Source organism: Solea solea, chromosome 8, assembly GCF_958295425.1.
Source record: "Solea solea chromosome 8, fSolSol10.1, whole genome shotgun sequence".
In the NCBI taxonomy this organism is placed as follows: domain Eukaryota; kingdom Metazoa; phylum Chordata; class Actinopteri; order Pleuronectiformes; family Soleidae; genus Solea; species Solea solea.
In genome coordinates, this window is record NC_081141.1 from 7,626,573 (window position 1) to 7,641,089 (window position 14,517).

General features: G+C 42.1%; 1 protein-coding gene across 1 annotated transcript in view; it reads left to right on the top strand.

The window, feature by feature from the left end:
• Positions 1–1,063, top strand: part of stxbp1b (syntaxin binding protein 1b) — a 77,102-nt gene extending 76,039 nt beyond the window's left edge. Inside the window, exon 20 of the mRNA XM_058636511.1 lies at positions 290–1,063. The gene's annotated coding sequence lies outside the window, so the exon portion shown is untranslated. The remainder of the gene's footprint in view (positions 1–289) is intronic.
• Positions 1,064–14,517: the final 13,454 nt, after the last annotated feature.

Here is a 14,517-nt window from a genome sequence, read left to right on the forward strand (position 1 = left end):
AAGATGCATTTTGACTCCATATTGAATGAGCTGATTCCCTACACATAGAAGTGGAGATTGGCAGTAGGATGCAGCCGAAAGAAGCTTTTCTCTCCTCCTTTTTATGCGCACTTACAGAAGAGGTAGATACTCTTTTGAATTTAACTGTAACTGCTAAATTGTTGTAGGAAACTATTACCAGATAAGAAGAGCAAATATAATATTTACAAACAAGTATATAATTTGTTTCTCTATTTGTCATACTGTCATACTAAAAAGTAATCATACATCCTCTTTTTTTGTCTTTCAGGATCAACTGAAATCTTCACCCCTGCTCACCTTCTGAAAACCCTTGAAGACTTGGAGAAAGAAACACAGTACATTTAAGTTCTTGTAGTGCTCCCTCCACAGGTCTCATACGTGAGTAGCATCCCCCCAGCAAGACACATCAAATATGAACTTTACACTTCACAGGTTTATCAAAGTTGGATTTAAATAGAATACTTTGATGTTTAAAAGACTTTTTGTAAGTTTTTTTTTTTTTTTTTGGTTAAAAATGTAACATTTGTAAAGTAGCTTAGATTCCTGGATCAAATTCAAGGGTTAGTATTCTTACACAATATTCCACTGCGTCATAGAACAAACTGAGTTGGAGCATACCATTCACTATGAAATGATAAATATCAAAATCCTGTACAAATAATTCAGTTTCAACACTGTGTCTAAGCTGGAAAATATACTATGTTGTTATTTTTAGCTGGTGATTAAGCACATGGAAGGTTAGTGTTTGGTATAGTAGTCTTTTTGTGCATCGTCTCAATGCTCAATAGCGATGTTTATGACGTGTTTTTGTCTGGTAGTGACTAAGTTTATTTTTGTGTCTCCAAGTTTGATCCTATTTTTATTGTTAACTGCAGTGTAGTGAGATTTTCTGTAACTAGTTATTTAGTGTGTGTGTTTGAAGAGAGAGTATCAGTATATCAAAGTATATCACATTTCTGAGTTTCTGTGATAACATGCTTCAACAGTACTTGCTGCAGGTTGTGTATGTTAAGCTAATAAAATGGCTTCTACTGACCTCTAATTCTTTTCACTTGTTGAAATTGGTGCTTCACTACAGGATAGGAGAGGATAACTGATGATCATGGTTATGATGAAGTGACTGGAACAACCTTATACCCATAGATGATGACAGCTGTTAAAATGTTAAATGGTCTGTGTTCAGTCTTGATGACCACTCAAAGCACTTGACACTACAATTTTGCTATTCACACACACACACGCATTTTATGCCAGCACATGACACAAAAACGCCTTAACCATGTCACCTACGCCTGCATAAAGACTGAAAAACACGTGTGCGATACACTTAATAATGAAGGGTGACGGGTGATAAGTGTCATGCCACGTTCAAACGCAGCCTGTGTGCACACTCGTCTCAATGTACATATAATTATTTAATTTAATTTAATTTAATTTAATTTAATTTAATTTAATTTAATTTAATTTAATTTAATTTAATTAATTATTTTTATTAAAATAAAAATATGTATTTATTAAAATAAAAATATTTATTTTTATTAAAATAAAATTATTTATTTTAAATAATTATTAATTAATTATTTTTAATTATTTTAATTTATTTATTTACGGAATAATTTCAGCTACTTAAAAATAAAAATATCCTGACAGCTCTGATGGGGCTTGGGATTCTGCTTTCTTCTCAACAATCCCATATGAACATGTGTAACAGCTGATCTGTGTAGATAGAAAATGAATAACTGCCAGGTCCTGATGATCCAGTGTACCTCACTATGTAAATGCGCACAGCCTCTTCCTCAGTTTGGCGCCTGAGCAATGGTACAGTCCCTGTTATACCTCAACATCCCGTTATAGGCGTGCACACGCTATAGGCGTTAACACGTGTGTCACTACTGTACTAAAGCCAATGCTTCAGACGCCTTAACGTGTGCATGTGTAACTGAAATAGCCATAACTGTCACATCGATCTCTCTTGGTAAGACATGGACCAGACCCGTTGCCAGACCTTAGTTTTAAGGGGGGCATATGAAATGCATGGGGGGGCACAATTATTAGCCTAAAGTACTTATATTTGTTATCATCCTATACTCTATTCGTGCAGCATGTAATCATCATGTTAAACATAACCAACAGCAATATGACCAGGTATAGCCTACAACCAGCGCGTAATTTGTAAATCATAAGGTGCCGGAACGCAAAGTTTACATATGACAGTGCAGGGATGATGAGACGGACACAGGTCCCGGAACGCATACAGAAAACAGTGCTGAATAACAACACGCAAATGCCGACAATGCCGATACTCCCCAAACCCTTCTGGGTGCAGGAAAGACAGACCTCAGCTCTTCAACTGAAGATCCTTCAGCACAGATCTAAACAAGCTTCCAGCAGCAAGAAAATCCTCTCTCCTGATCTTCGAGCAGGCCCGCTCATAGCAGTCTGCTATCCTCTCATCAGAGGCAGTGACAACAGAACCTGCCTAAGGATCAACCAAGGACCAGAGCCAGGTTAGCTCCAACTAGCTAACTTTGTAAGGAGGAACCTGAGCAACAGACACCAGAAACACGTTTTAACGTAACGTGGTAACGTAACTGGGCCTAGCATAGCATCACACTACTTGGCTAAGCATAGATGAAATGTTGTACTGAGCTTACTTGCTCACACAAAGTGTTGTTGTAATGTCTAGATTTAGGTTAAGTTAACCAAGAAACACAGCAGTCATGCGGTCAAGAAGCCATCTTTGATTCCACCATCTTGTTGTAGTTTCTTTGTCAACCGCCATCTTGATTTGTAGTCTACCTCTATCTGACTTGACCATTTGACCTGTACACACATATCGGGGCCCCGTGTGAGGGCCCTCAAATATACCAATTTTGTCACAACTGTACACGTACAAAACACCAGATATTGTGTTAAATTTCCAGAATTTTTGGAGTTTTGCCTCCTAAATACCTTGAATTTGACTGCTGGGTTAACCAAACCTTCCTGATGGTGTATTGCTACTGCTAAGCATGTGTTAGCATATGTTAGCATATTAGCATGGGTTAGCATGTTGGCATGCTAACCTAGCTTATTATGATTTTTGATTGGTTTCTTAAGGTCTATCACTGTAACCTGCTAAAAATGTCCCGTGTGTTAGCATGTTACCTTAGCTTGTTTCAATTTTTGACCTGTTTCTGGATGTCTATCTCCGAAACCTGGTGGAAATTGTTAACTGGCTAAGCTATTGACTGGTGCCCAATTGTTGGTGGTCACCCTGCCATTCAATCGTGATAATTGGATCAGATTTTAATACTTTTATTATTGTGTGCTAAGTGGTTTGATCTCTGATACACCTCTTTAGCAGTTAGTTAAACATAACTGACACAATAACCGCGTACAGTTTAGCTAACACAGTAGCTTACTGTTATTCATTTAGGCCAGGTTGAGCTTTCCCTGCGTCTAGCCCAGTTCACAGGAACTGTGGCATTTAGTGAATCATGGGAGGACTTTCCCCCGTGTACTGCCCAGCTGCAAAGAGCTGTGGCTGTTCATTTTAGTTAGGCCAGGTTGAGCTTTCCCTGCGCCTAGCCCAGTTCACAGGAACTGTGGCATCTAGCGAGTCGTGGGAGGACATTTCCCCACACACAACCCAGCTACAAAGAGCTGTGGTTGTTATTTATTTTAGCCACATTGAGCTTTCCCCTGCACCCTGCTAGTGAGTCACGGGATGGGTCAATTCTCCCTGCGCCTAGTCCAGTTCACAGGAACTGCGGTACTGTTAGTCACTGGATGTTTTTCCCCGTGCATTGTCCCAGCCTACACAGGTAGCTGCGACCACTTATAGGCCACAGGTCAATTCTCCTTGTGCCTAGCCCAGTACAGAAACTGCGGCACCCTGTTAGCCACAGGACGATTTTCCATGTGCACGTTCAGCTCCTTAAGGAAGCTCTGCATTGCCCTATGACACAGGATAACGTGGTCTGTGTTGAACCCTAGCCCGCCATGTCAGCAGCCGAGCTGAACGAAGATGAGCCCGCCAAGGAACTCTGCTGGCACCACTCAAAACGCCCATGATGTGACCACTTTCGTCCCACAGGGCTAGCTCATCCTGAATAAACTCACCAGAGGAGATAAAACCTCCTCAAGCCCCTCACTGACCCAGTAGGCAAACCGAAACGCACTATCCCTGACCTACTTAGACAACTGCTTCTGGTGCAAGAGCACAAGGCTCGGCGACTAGCTAAGAATCACCAGAAACTGAGTCCAGGGTCATAAGCTTTCTTGTTACATGCTGTTTGCCAGGCAAGCCAGCACAGAACCAGAAGAGCAAGGGAAGTATGCAGAGCAGCAGAAAACTTAAGTTGCTACGTCAGAAGTAGAGGACTGGATCCGACAGTGTGTGTGGCTTCTTTGCCAGACATGAGGTAAAGCCCAGTGTCTGCCAAAGAAGCCTGGACACTGATGCGGACTAAGCCAGACTCCGCCTCACTCAGCCACAAAGCTGGACTTTGTTGGATGGGGAAGAGAAGCGGAGGAGGCTGGGTCCCCTCTCCACCTACACTAACTAGCACTTCAACCCTTCCTTCTTCTTTCTTTCCCAGGTGAACTCATTTCCCAGGGTAACGTGCATGATTCATACATCTCCGTGGTGGTAAAGGGGGATGTACTCACTTTGCACTTCTTGAGTCAGGCTCCAAATCGACTTGACATGTTCAAGCATGTTTGTTAAAGGCTCACTTTAAGCAAACCTCTGTGGACAGAATCTTGTAGTCCCAGCATCATGGGCTACAAATAGGACGAGTCCTTGATCACATAGCACGTGTAAAGTAACTTGAACTTTCAGGGGTTTGACCTTGGTGCACCCCATCCACATCTGTGTTTTCAACAACAGATTCTTTGCACATCAGTGAGAATCTCCTCAATGGTTTCTCTGCTTGTGACTGCCGACCAAGTCACATTTTAGCTCAGGTAACTCCACCTTAGCCTTTGGTCCAGCAAGCCTTTTGTTAAGTTGCGAATAACAAAGTGGCTGCTGCCAAGAAACCAGCCGCTCCTCACCGATTCAAGCTTCTTGCTCAGAGCCTATTCCTGGCCCTGAAGTCTTTGTTTAATGTGTTTGTTTGTCAACCATTGCTTTTTCTTTGAACCTATAAGCCGTTTTCCACATGAAAGGGGGGAGCAGGTTCCAGCAACCAGCGCTGGAGCTCTCTCTCTCTCACCCAAGGAATGGAAAACACATTACTGTTCACCTCACCACTTACAAGGTTGCGTGCCCCACCTTGTCAGCACGTACCAACCATTTAGAAGAACCAGCTCAATAATTATATTAGATTGTTTAGGAGTAACCTCCACTCAACATCATTGCATGTCAGAAGGACTCTGTCAGAGGGTCTGAGAAGATTGAAACGTTTGTGTGTAGTTAGGACTCTTATGCAGGACTTTGAACAGAGAAGTCAGCTCGCCCGTCAGTGACTTAAAGTAGCGGTAAAACTCTCCTTATTTAGTCCCACTTGACCTGGTCGAATAGATCCTTACCTCCACCACCACTTTGGTTGTTGTCTCTCAGGTACACCTCTCACGCAGTCTTGGCAGTGCAATCCCTATCTTTGAAACCTACAGGTTAGAGAAAGGACTTTTACTGAACCTTCTAATCATCGATCTAGAGTACGTGTGTCACTTGAAATCCGGACTCTACGTCGATTGTTGGAAAGGTCAACACCCACTGAAACACCTCCTCGCATTTCACAATGAGGATCCCTTTACCTGACTGTGAACCTGCGTACCTAAACAAAAGACGGTCATTGGGTGTGTCCCAATAACCAATTATTTGTGTAGTCTCTGTAGGCCGTTCTCTGTTTTATGGCCTTGCCCCTGAAAACACTATAAAACCAGAGGACAGACATTCCTCTCTTCTTCTTGTTTCTCTTCTTTCTTCTCATCTTCCTCTTCTCTTCTTGTCTCTCTTCTTGTTCCTCTTCTTTTGGGGGCCGCCCTGGAGTCCAGAGCTCCGGCCATGCGGCCCCATGCCACACGAACTATGCCCTTTTTGAAGAAGCCGTGCCAGTTTCTCACTTGCTGCCCGAGTGAGAAACTTGATTTGCGTCTAACCACGCATCCTTCCAGAACTGAAATGGAGACGCTGCAGCCGCCAGCTGCCATCCTCCGACCCGCGATGTCCGCACCTGGGCCGACATCTCTCTCCGAACCTGACGCCCAAACTGCCGTCCTCCGCTGACGCATAGAATCATCAGCTGTCCGCTGTGATCCACACCACGGCCCGTCCACACTCCGCGACTCCAACGAACTGGACCGGACCCGACAGACCGCAAAACCTGTTATCAGCTCACAGTAAGAGGCAAAGTGATCTGGGCAGAGTTAGGTTAAGGTTCTGTGTTTTATAAACTTTCCTTTGTGTTGAACGTGTTGGATTGCGCACCCACACGTTCATATTTGTTTTACTGTTGTCAACCGTTTGTATTTGTTTACACGTTTATTAATTCCCTTCTCATGCCATGCGATCACGCAGTGAGATAGTTTTCTTTGATCGCCCTGTATGTTTAAATGTGCCGCTGAAAGTAGAGCTCACCCTGCAGTGACGTGTCTTCTCCCGCTGTGAGCGCGTAGACAGATCACGTGGTGAGAGAATGTCGGCATAAACGTTAAGATTCACAGACTGGCCTGGCTTTGCCTGTGTCAAGTCTGTGTGGATTAAACTGACATAAACTCTCACGTACGCGATCCTTTTGTTTCATTCACTGAACACACTGTGCTTAGAAACACACCTTTGGTCTGCCGCTATTCAAACACGATTCTCACTCACTCTTTCTCTCTCACTCACTCACTCTCTCTCTTTCATTCATGAATGAGAGTCTCCTCATAGGCACCATCTTGCGTCAAACACGTGTCTCTACAGCCATGCTATCACATGTTCGAACCAAGATCTGCGACCTTGTGTTAATGTGTTTCTGGCGCCATCTTTGGTGGAAGCGTGCGTCTACAGTCACTGCTTCTGCGCATGCCTTCTCCACTTTGGTGTTGGAAGTGGGAGTAGCTTTGCTCGGCCAACCGCGTCACTCCTCTGTCTTATCTTTGTCTCATGTTACACTCACACACACACACACACACATCACATCACACACACACACACACATTGGTGTTTGTGTTGTATATAGCCTGTGTTGTTGTAGCTTAGCAAGTGATATTTGTTGATTCAACCAATAGATTTTCGTTCTACATTAATGTTCACTTTTAGTGAGCAAGATTGTTTGATTAATTGCGTTGTTTGATTTAATAAATGATTACTTTTATTAACCTGAAGGAATGCTCTGTGTCTTTTGTACATGAATACTGTGACAAACGGGGGTTGAGAGGGTCTGGGCTCGGATTCATACCTTCAATACTGTTAAATTGGGATATCTTTGATATCATAGTCAATTACAGTGATTATTTAAGACTGATTTTAAAGGCATAGATTGATTGTCTTTTCCCTGTTTTCAGGGTGGTGCCCCGTTCTAGAATTAATTAACATTTAATTAATTTTTCAAAATATTTAATTAAATTATTTTATTATTTTATTTTTATCAATAAAATTATTGCCACTATAGTTGATCCCCAACAGGGGTCTTAAAAACTCTGTAATTTTCTCTTCCTTAAATTCTAGTTCTTCAGCCATATATAGCTGTTTGTAGTATGTAGCAAATGAGTCTGATATTTAAGTGGGATCGGTCTCAACCCGAGTGGTTTCAGGAATTCCTGATCTTGGGAACTGCACGACTAGATTGGGCCTTTCTGAGTTAAAAAGCCAGTAGCCTACTAGCTTTATTCCCCATTTCATTGTCCAGAAAAAACAGTTCAGCCACTGCTGAGAAAATAGGGTTTATTGTTTTCCTGGGCTCTGCAAAGCGGAAAAGCACTTCCGTTTGCTGATGATGTCATCAGTAAACCCCACCACTCTTCTCACCACCGTAGCTCCTCCTGGTGCGGGCACTAGTCCGGGCACATCCGGTTGCATACATTCAACCGCAGAAGAAGAAGAACTACTCTTGTTGTAGCTGCTGAGATGCAGAGCATCCACCGTGCCAGAGGGGGAGCTGCATATCTGAGAGCTGACGTGCTAATTATGTCACTTCCAGGTACCTGGCCAATCACAGGACAGTGGGAAAGCTCTCGTTGGCTGGCCAATCACAACACAGTCTGCGTTCTGGGGGTGTGATTTTGGTCTGAAACAGCGTGGCTGACGAGAGCGTCAGTGAGGAGATATTTCGATCGGCTCGTTTGCAGCAACTAGGAGGTTTTCGACCATGAAAACAAGTTAATATATGTAAGTAGACCTCCATAACTAACTTATATGTGCGATACAAGCATTCGATTTCACCTTTAACTTTTTTATTTCAGTTTCCAATCCTTGTTGTTTTGCTAGCCTTTGTTTCTTTATTCTAGATCCTATAGAAATAATCTTTCCTCTCATTGTGGCCTTACTGGCAACCCATACAACTGAGGGGAAGACACTACCATCGTCATTTGTAGTGAAATACTCAGTTAGAGCTCCTTGTATTTCTTGCCTGATGTTTGTATCTGTTAGTAACGAGACATTAGGTCTCCAGTGTCTAAAGTGGTTGTCTACTCCTAAATTAATTCTCATGACTTCCGGTTTGACACATGGAGGAGTAGGTTGCAAACCGGGATTACTCTGTTCACATTCGACCAAACTCCTTTTAAAATCCGACTAATATGACTCATTTTCTGGTGCAAACGCTGAATTTTGTTGACAACATGGATAAGGATAAGAGAAAAGAGAGCAGGAGAACGGGCCAAACAGCAGACCAACTTACTAAAGATACGAAACTCACCGACGCAGCTAAGCTAGCGCATGTGGACCCTGAGGCCAACACTCCGCTGACCCTGAAACATGGAGAGATTGTTAACTTCCATGGAGGACTGCATAATAGCCAAACTTTCCGCTCAACTCTCGGCTGACCGAGCCATTATCGACCAAAACCACAAAGCCATTCAACAGTTGGAAACCTCGGCTAATGAGACTCAGACGAGGATTGAAAAACTGGAATCTACTTGTGCTAGGCTCGTTCAGAACAACGAAGACTTAAAAGTGAAACTAGATGATCTTGAAAATAGATCCAGGCGAAACAATATTCGTATCATAGGACTCCCTGAAAAGTCGTGGGTCAGCATCCTACAACATTAATTGACATTCTCTCCCCAGCGTCCGCGTTTGCGAAGAACCGTGGTGACGCAGCTGGGCTGCATTGCGCTGGTGAGTAGCAGTGCTTGGATGATGCTTGTTAATATGCTAACGAACTCTGATCTAAGGCTAATAGGCTATAATTTTTAAACGGCCATTCGTCTTTATTTTTTGTCTTTTATGGGATGTTATAAGGTGCTGGTGGCTTGAACAGAAAAGTTTACAGTAGGCCTATGAGGGAAATATAGATATATATTTATATATATCTATATTTGTTTGTTTGTTTAAAAAAAGACTGCCTATGTTGTGATTTGTTTGGCTGGTCATATTTTGATCAGTTCATTTTGTATTAAATATTGATGCCCGAGGAGTGCCTTTTTTGCTCTTCCTTACATTATTACATTAAAGACATATGTAGGCTATATGATATCTTCTGAGTTTAGGCCACTTTACAAAATTAATGCTGCCTGTACCCTTACATGCTATTCCTTATGTCAGGCATTTTCTTTTTATGTTTGGAGTTTTGCACTTAATTTTCTGTGATAACAGAGTAGTATAGAGTTAAAGTAATGGTAGTTGTTGAGTTGAGCTGTGGGCCACGCCCCTCCAGCCTGGATACACCAGGTTGGAGCCTCTCCCAGCCTGAATGCACCAGGCTGAGTGCACCAGGTGAAGTGATTTACTAATCAAGTGAGTTTGGAGTCACGCACACACAGAATCACTACAGAGCAGCAGTGGAAGCAAGCAGCATGAGAGGAGGAATGAGATATGGTGGATTGGACTGTAACACCAAGACTGTGCAAAACAAAGCTTTCAAGGAAGACACAGCCGGTGAGCTTGAGCTTGTTGCATCGTCGAAGTCCCTTGTTTGCAAGTCATTTTAATGATCTGATTGTAAACTATACATGTTAGTGGGTAAAACCATGTTGGAAAACATAGTTAAAAATGATTTCATGGTAGTTAACCACAGTTAAAACGAATTCCTCTTAAAATCATGTGAGCTGAATGCAATTCAAAATGTTATGTATTAAAAGATGATTAATTCATTTCATAGTTAAAATCATGAGTTCAACTCAAATTCCATACTGCCATATTGCATGTGATTTCTGTATTTAATTTGTTTATTAAGATATTGTTAGATTATTTACTACTTATTTACAAGGTTTGGAGTGTGTTTATCTCGGTTTCATTTATTAAAATGGTATTTTGTTTGTGTTTAAAGGTTTTTCACCTGGCTGTAAACATTGCATCAATCTTCTAAATAAAAGAAAGAAGAAAAAGAGAGCAAAAGTGTGACGAGTGGAATCCTGTAAAGTCTTCGTGAAAATGAGCGGCCTTATCAAGTGGGGAGTTTTGCACACTAAAGCCTTGCCATAGTGAGGGACTTGACAGTAGTAGCACATGTTCTTTGTGCTTTTTGCCAGAGCAAGCATTCTAGCCCAGCCTTTCGTGTTTTCTTTATTATTTTGTGTGTGTGCCCCCTCTCCCCAGCGCACCCTTCTCCCCTCGCCATCATCTCATTCAACATCTTAATGTGGCTTTGTACGGCACTCAAAAGATTTCATATCCCATTTTAGGTCACAGTTGAAATGACATCTAGAGTTAATAACTCTCACTTTCGATCAATACAGTGTGTGTCTCTTAATGCGTAAGGACTTAATAATTCAGTGAAGAGACAGAAAATAGTATCTTATCTCCAACAACTAAAGGCAGATATTGCATTTATACAGGAAACTCATCTGAAATCTGACTCGGTTAATTATCTCAAAAGAAGATTTATTGGTCAGTTGTAACACTCACAGTTTAATGTCAAGGCTAGGAGGGCGGCAATCCTTATACACAAAGATAGTACATTTGAAGCTGAAGAGGTTTTTTCTGACTCCAATGGAAGGTATTTCATTGTCGCTGGGCAGCTTTTCTCTCTTCCTGTCATTGTTATCAATATCTACACTCCAAATTTCGATGACCACAACTTTTTTACCAAACTATTTTCCACTATACCTTCCTACAACAACTACAATCTGATAATAGGGGGTGACTATAACTGCGTTCTCAACACCGCGCTTGACAGATCCTCAACTAGACCTCAGTCTCTCACTAAAAAAGCCAAAGTAATCAATGACTTTTGTGCACAATCTGGTCTGTCTGACATTTGGAGATTTCAAAATCCTAATAAAAAAGGCTTCTTTTTTCTTTTCTAGGGTCTATCATACCTACACCCATATTGATTATTTTCTGATAGATAACAGGTTAGTAGGGAGTGCAATATATCATACTATTGCCAATATCATACTATTTCTGTTTCAGACCATGGCACACTGTCCTTCCAACTGAGCTTACCCAATTGCTCTAGACCCTCTTTCCACTGGAGGCTTAACCCACTTTTATTAGCAGACGAAGAGTTTGTTAGGCTCCTCTCCTCTCAGATGCAATTTTTTATTGGTACTAACGCTACTCCAGAGGTCTCCAATTCAACGATATGGGAGGCTCTGAAAGCGTTGCTTTGAGGGCAGGTAATTGAATACTCCTCCAGAATGAAAAAAGCAAGAGAGGCCAAGCTTGTGAACATCTCCCAGGCCCTAGCTGATATTGATAAACAACATTCCTCATCTCCCTCTCCAGACCTTTATAAGGAAAGGCTACGTCTGCAAACAGAATATGATACATTGACAACTGACAAAGCCACGTATTTACTCACAAAGGCACGTCACAACACCTATGAATCTGGTGATAAGGCTGGTAAGCTATAAGCACAACAAGCCCGCCAAGCAGCCGCATCTCGCCTCATACCTAAGATTCATGATACAGAAGGAGAGATTGTGACAAACCAATTGGAGATTAATAATGTCTTTAAACAGTATTACAAAGACCTGTATAGCTCTGAACATGACATCAATACCCCAAACATTGAGAGCTTCTTTGACAAACTTTCTTTTCCCTCCATCTCCGTTGAGTATATTGCCTCTATTGGAGGAGATATTTAAACCCTAGAAATTTTGCGAGCTATTAAATCATTGAAAAGTAACAAAACTCCTGGCCCAGATGGCTTCACCTCAGACTTTTATAAAAAGTTTGCTCCTGAATTATCCCCATTACTCCAAGCCATGTTTAATGAATTGTTATCATCTGGACAGCTTCCACCTACTCTATGGCAAGCTGCAATTAAACTCATCCCTAAAAAGGGCAAAAATCTGCTACAGTGTGCCTCATATCGTCCTATCTCTTTATTAAATGTTGACTATAAAATCCTGTCCAAAATCTTAGCTTTTAGGCTGGAGAAATTAGTGCCACAAATAATATCTACAGATCAAACAGGTTTCATTTTAAACAGACACTCTAGTTCTAATATAAGATGGTTGTTGGTGATCTCGCTTGATGCTGAAAAAGCATTCAACTGAGTTGAGTGGTCCTATCGGTTCTCAACACTCAGACAATTTGGATTTGAGGATTCCTTTATATCCTGGATTAAGCTTTTATATGCTCAACCCTTGGCTGGTGTAATTACCAATGGCCAGCAGAATATTTCTCCTTAGGTAGAGGAACCTGTCAATCGCAATTGAGCCGTTAGCTATTGCCCTTAGGCATTCTAAGAACTTTGGTGTGCTCCTGGACAGGTGTAAACGAGATATAGCAAGATGGTCAAGCTTGCCTCTCTCCATTGTCGGTCGCGTCAACATCATCAAAATGATAATGTTACCGAAATGTATCTACCTTTACCAAAACATACCCATCCCAATTCGGAAAAAGTTATTTAAAACACTGGCCCACTGCATAGCCTCCTTCATTTGGAATGGTAAACCACACAGGATTAAAAGGCAATCTCTTGAAACATTTTTGTTGCTGATTGAATTAAAAAGAGTCTAACAAACTCTTTACAGCAACATCGTGGACATTGTTAGCATTTTGTGGAGGTTTCTTTTGTGGAGGTTTCTTTCCTGCTGAACTTAGCCTAGCAGGCCTGGATAATAAACCATGCCACCCAAAGCTTCTAACCACACCACTGAGGAATATGTCACCATGGCTCAAGTGTGTGAATTGCTGGACCAACAAAAAGACTTTTACAGGACTTTGCTTGAACAGGAAAAAAGCTTCAAAACTTGTGTTCAGATCATAGTTGACTCTTCAAACAGGAGGACTGATGATCTGCCAAAGCAAGTCTATGATCTCAAGGTGAGTCTGGAAATGACTCAAAAGGAATTTGATGATTTTAAAATCTCATGCAAATCTTGGCCAAAGAACTGTATGGAAACCAGGACTGACTTGGACACAATTTGTTAAAGCATGATTTCAATCTCCGACAAGACAGAATATCTGGAGGGCCAGTCAAGACGCCAAAATGTTGTTGTAAATGGCATTAAAAAGTCTGGGAACGAAAAGGTGTCTGAATCTGAAGAAAAAGTGAGAAAACTACTCAGTGAAAAACTACAACTGGATCACTTGAAAATAGAGCTGGATTGGGCTCACAGGACTGGGAAGCCAATGGCATTGTCAGAAAAGCCACGACCCATTGTGGTCAGATTTCTACGGCTGAAGGATAAACTGGCTGTTCTGGATAAAGCTAAAAACTTGAAGGGCTGTGGCATCTTCATAACCGAGGATTTCCCTGAAGCCGTCCGGCAAAGAAGGAAAGAACTTCTCCCAGCAATGAAGGCCGCGCGGGAGAGAGGTGACATTGCATAGTTGAGATATGACAAACTTATTGTCCATCCACCCACCCAAAACCCATCACACCAAAGGAAAGGCAACGCTCAGACTCTGGCCCATTAGTCTGGCTTATTAGTCTCCATCATTAGACATTTTATACACTATTTTGATTATTTAAAGGTGACATCGAATGCTGGTATAGCACATATATGTTAGTTATGGAGGTCTACTTACATATATTAACTTGTTTTCATGGTTAAAAACCTCCCAGTTGCTGCAAACGAGCCGATCAAAATATCTCCTCACTGACGCTCTCGTCAGCAGCGCTGTTTCAGACCAAAATCACACCCCCAGAACGTGGACTGTGTTGTGATTGGCCAGCCAACGAGAGCTTTCCCACTGTCCTGTGATTGGCCAGGTACCTGGAAGTGACGTAATTGGTAGGCCAGCTCTCAGATACACAGCTCCCCCTCTGGCACGGTGGATGCTCTGCATCTCAGCAGCTACAACGAGAGTAGTTCTTCTTCTTCTTCGGTTGAATGTACGCAACCGGATGTGCCCGGACTAGTGCCCGCACCAGGAGGCGCTACGGTGGTGAGAGGAGTGGTGAGGATTTCTGATGACATCATCAGCATAGGGAAGTGCCGATCCGCTTCGCAGAGCCCAGGAAA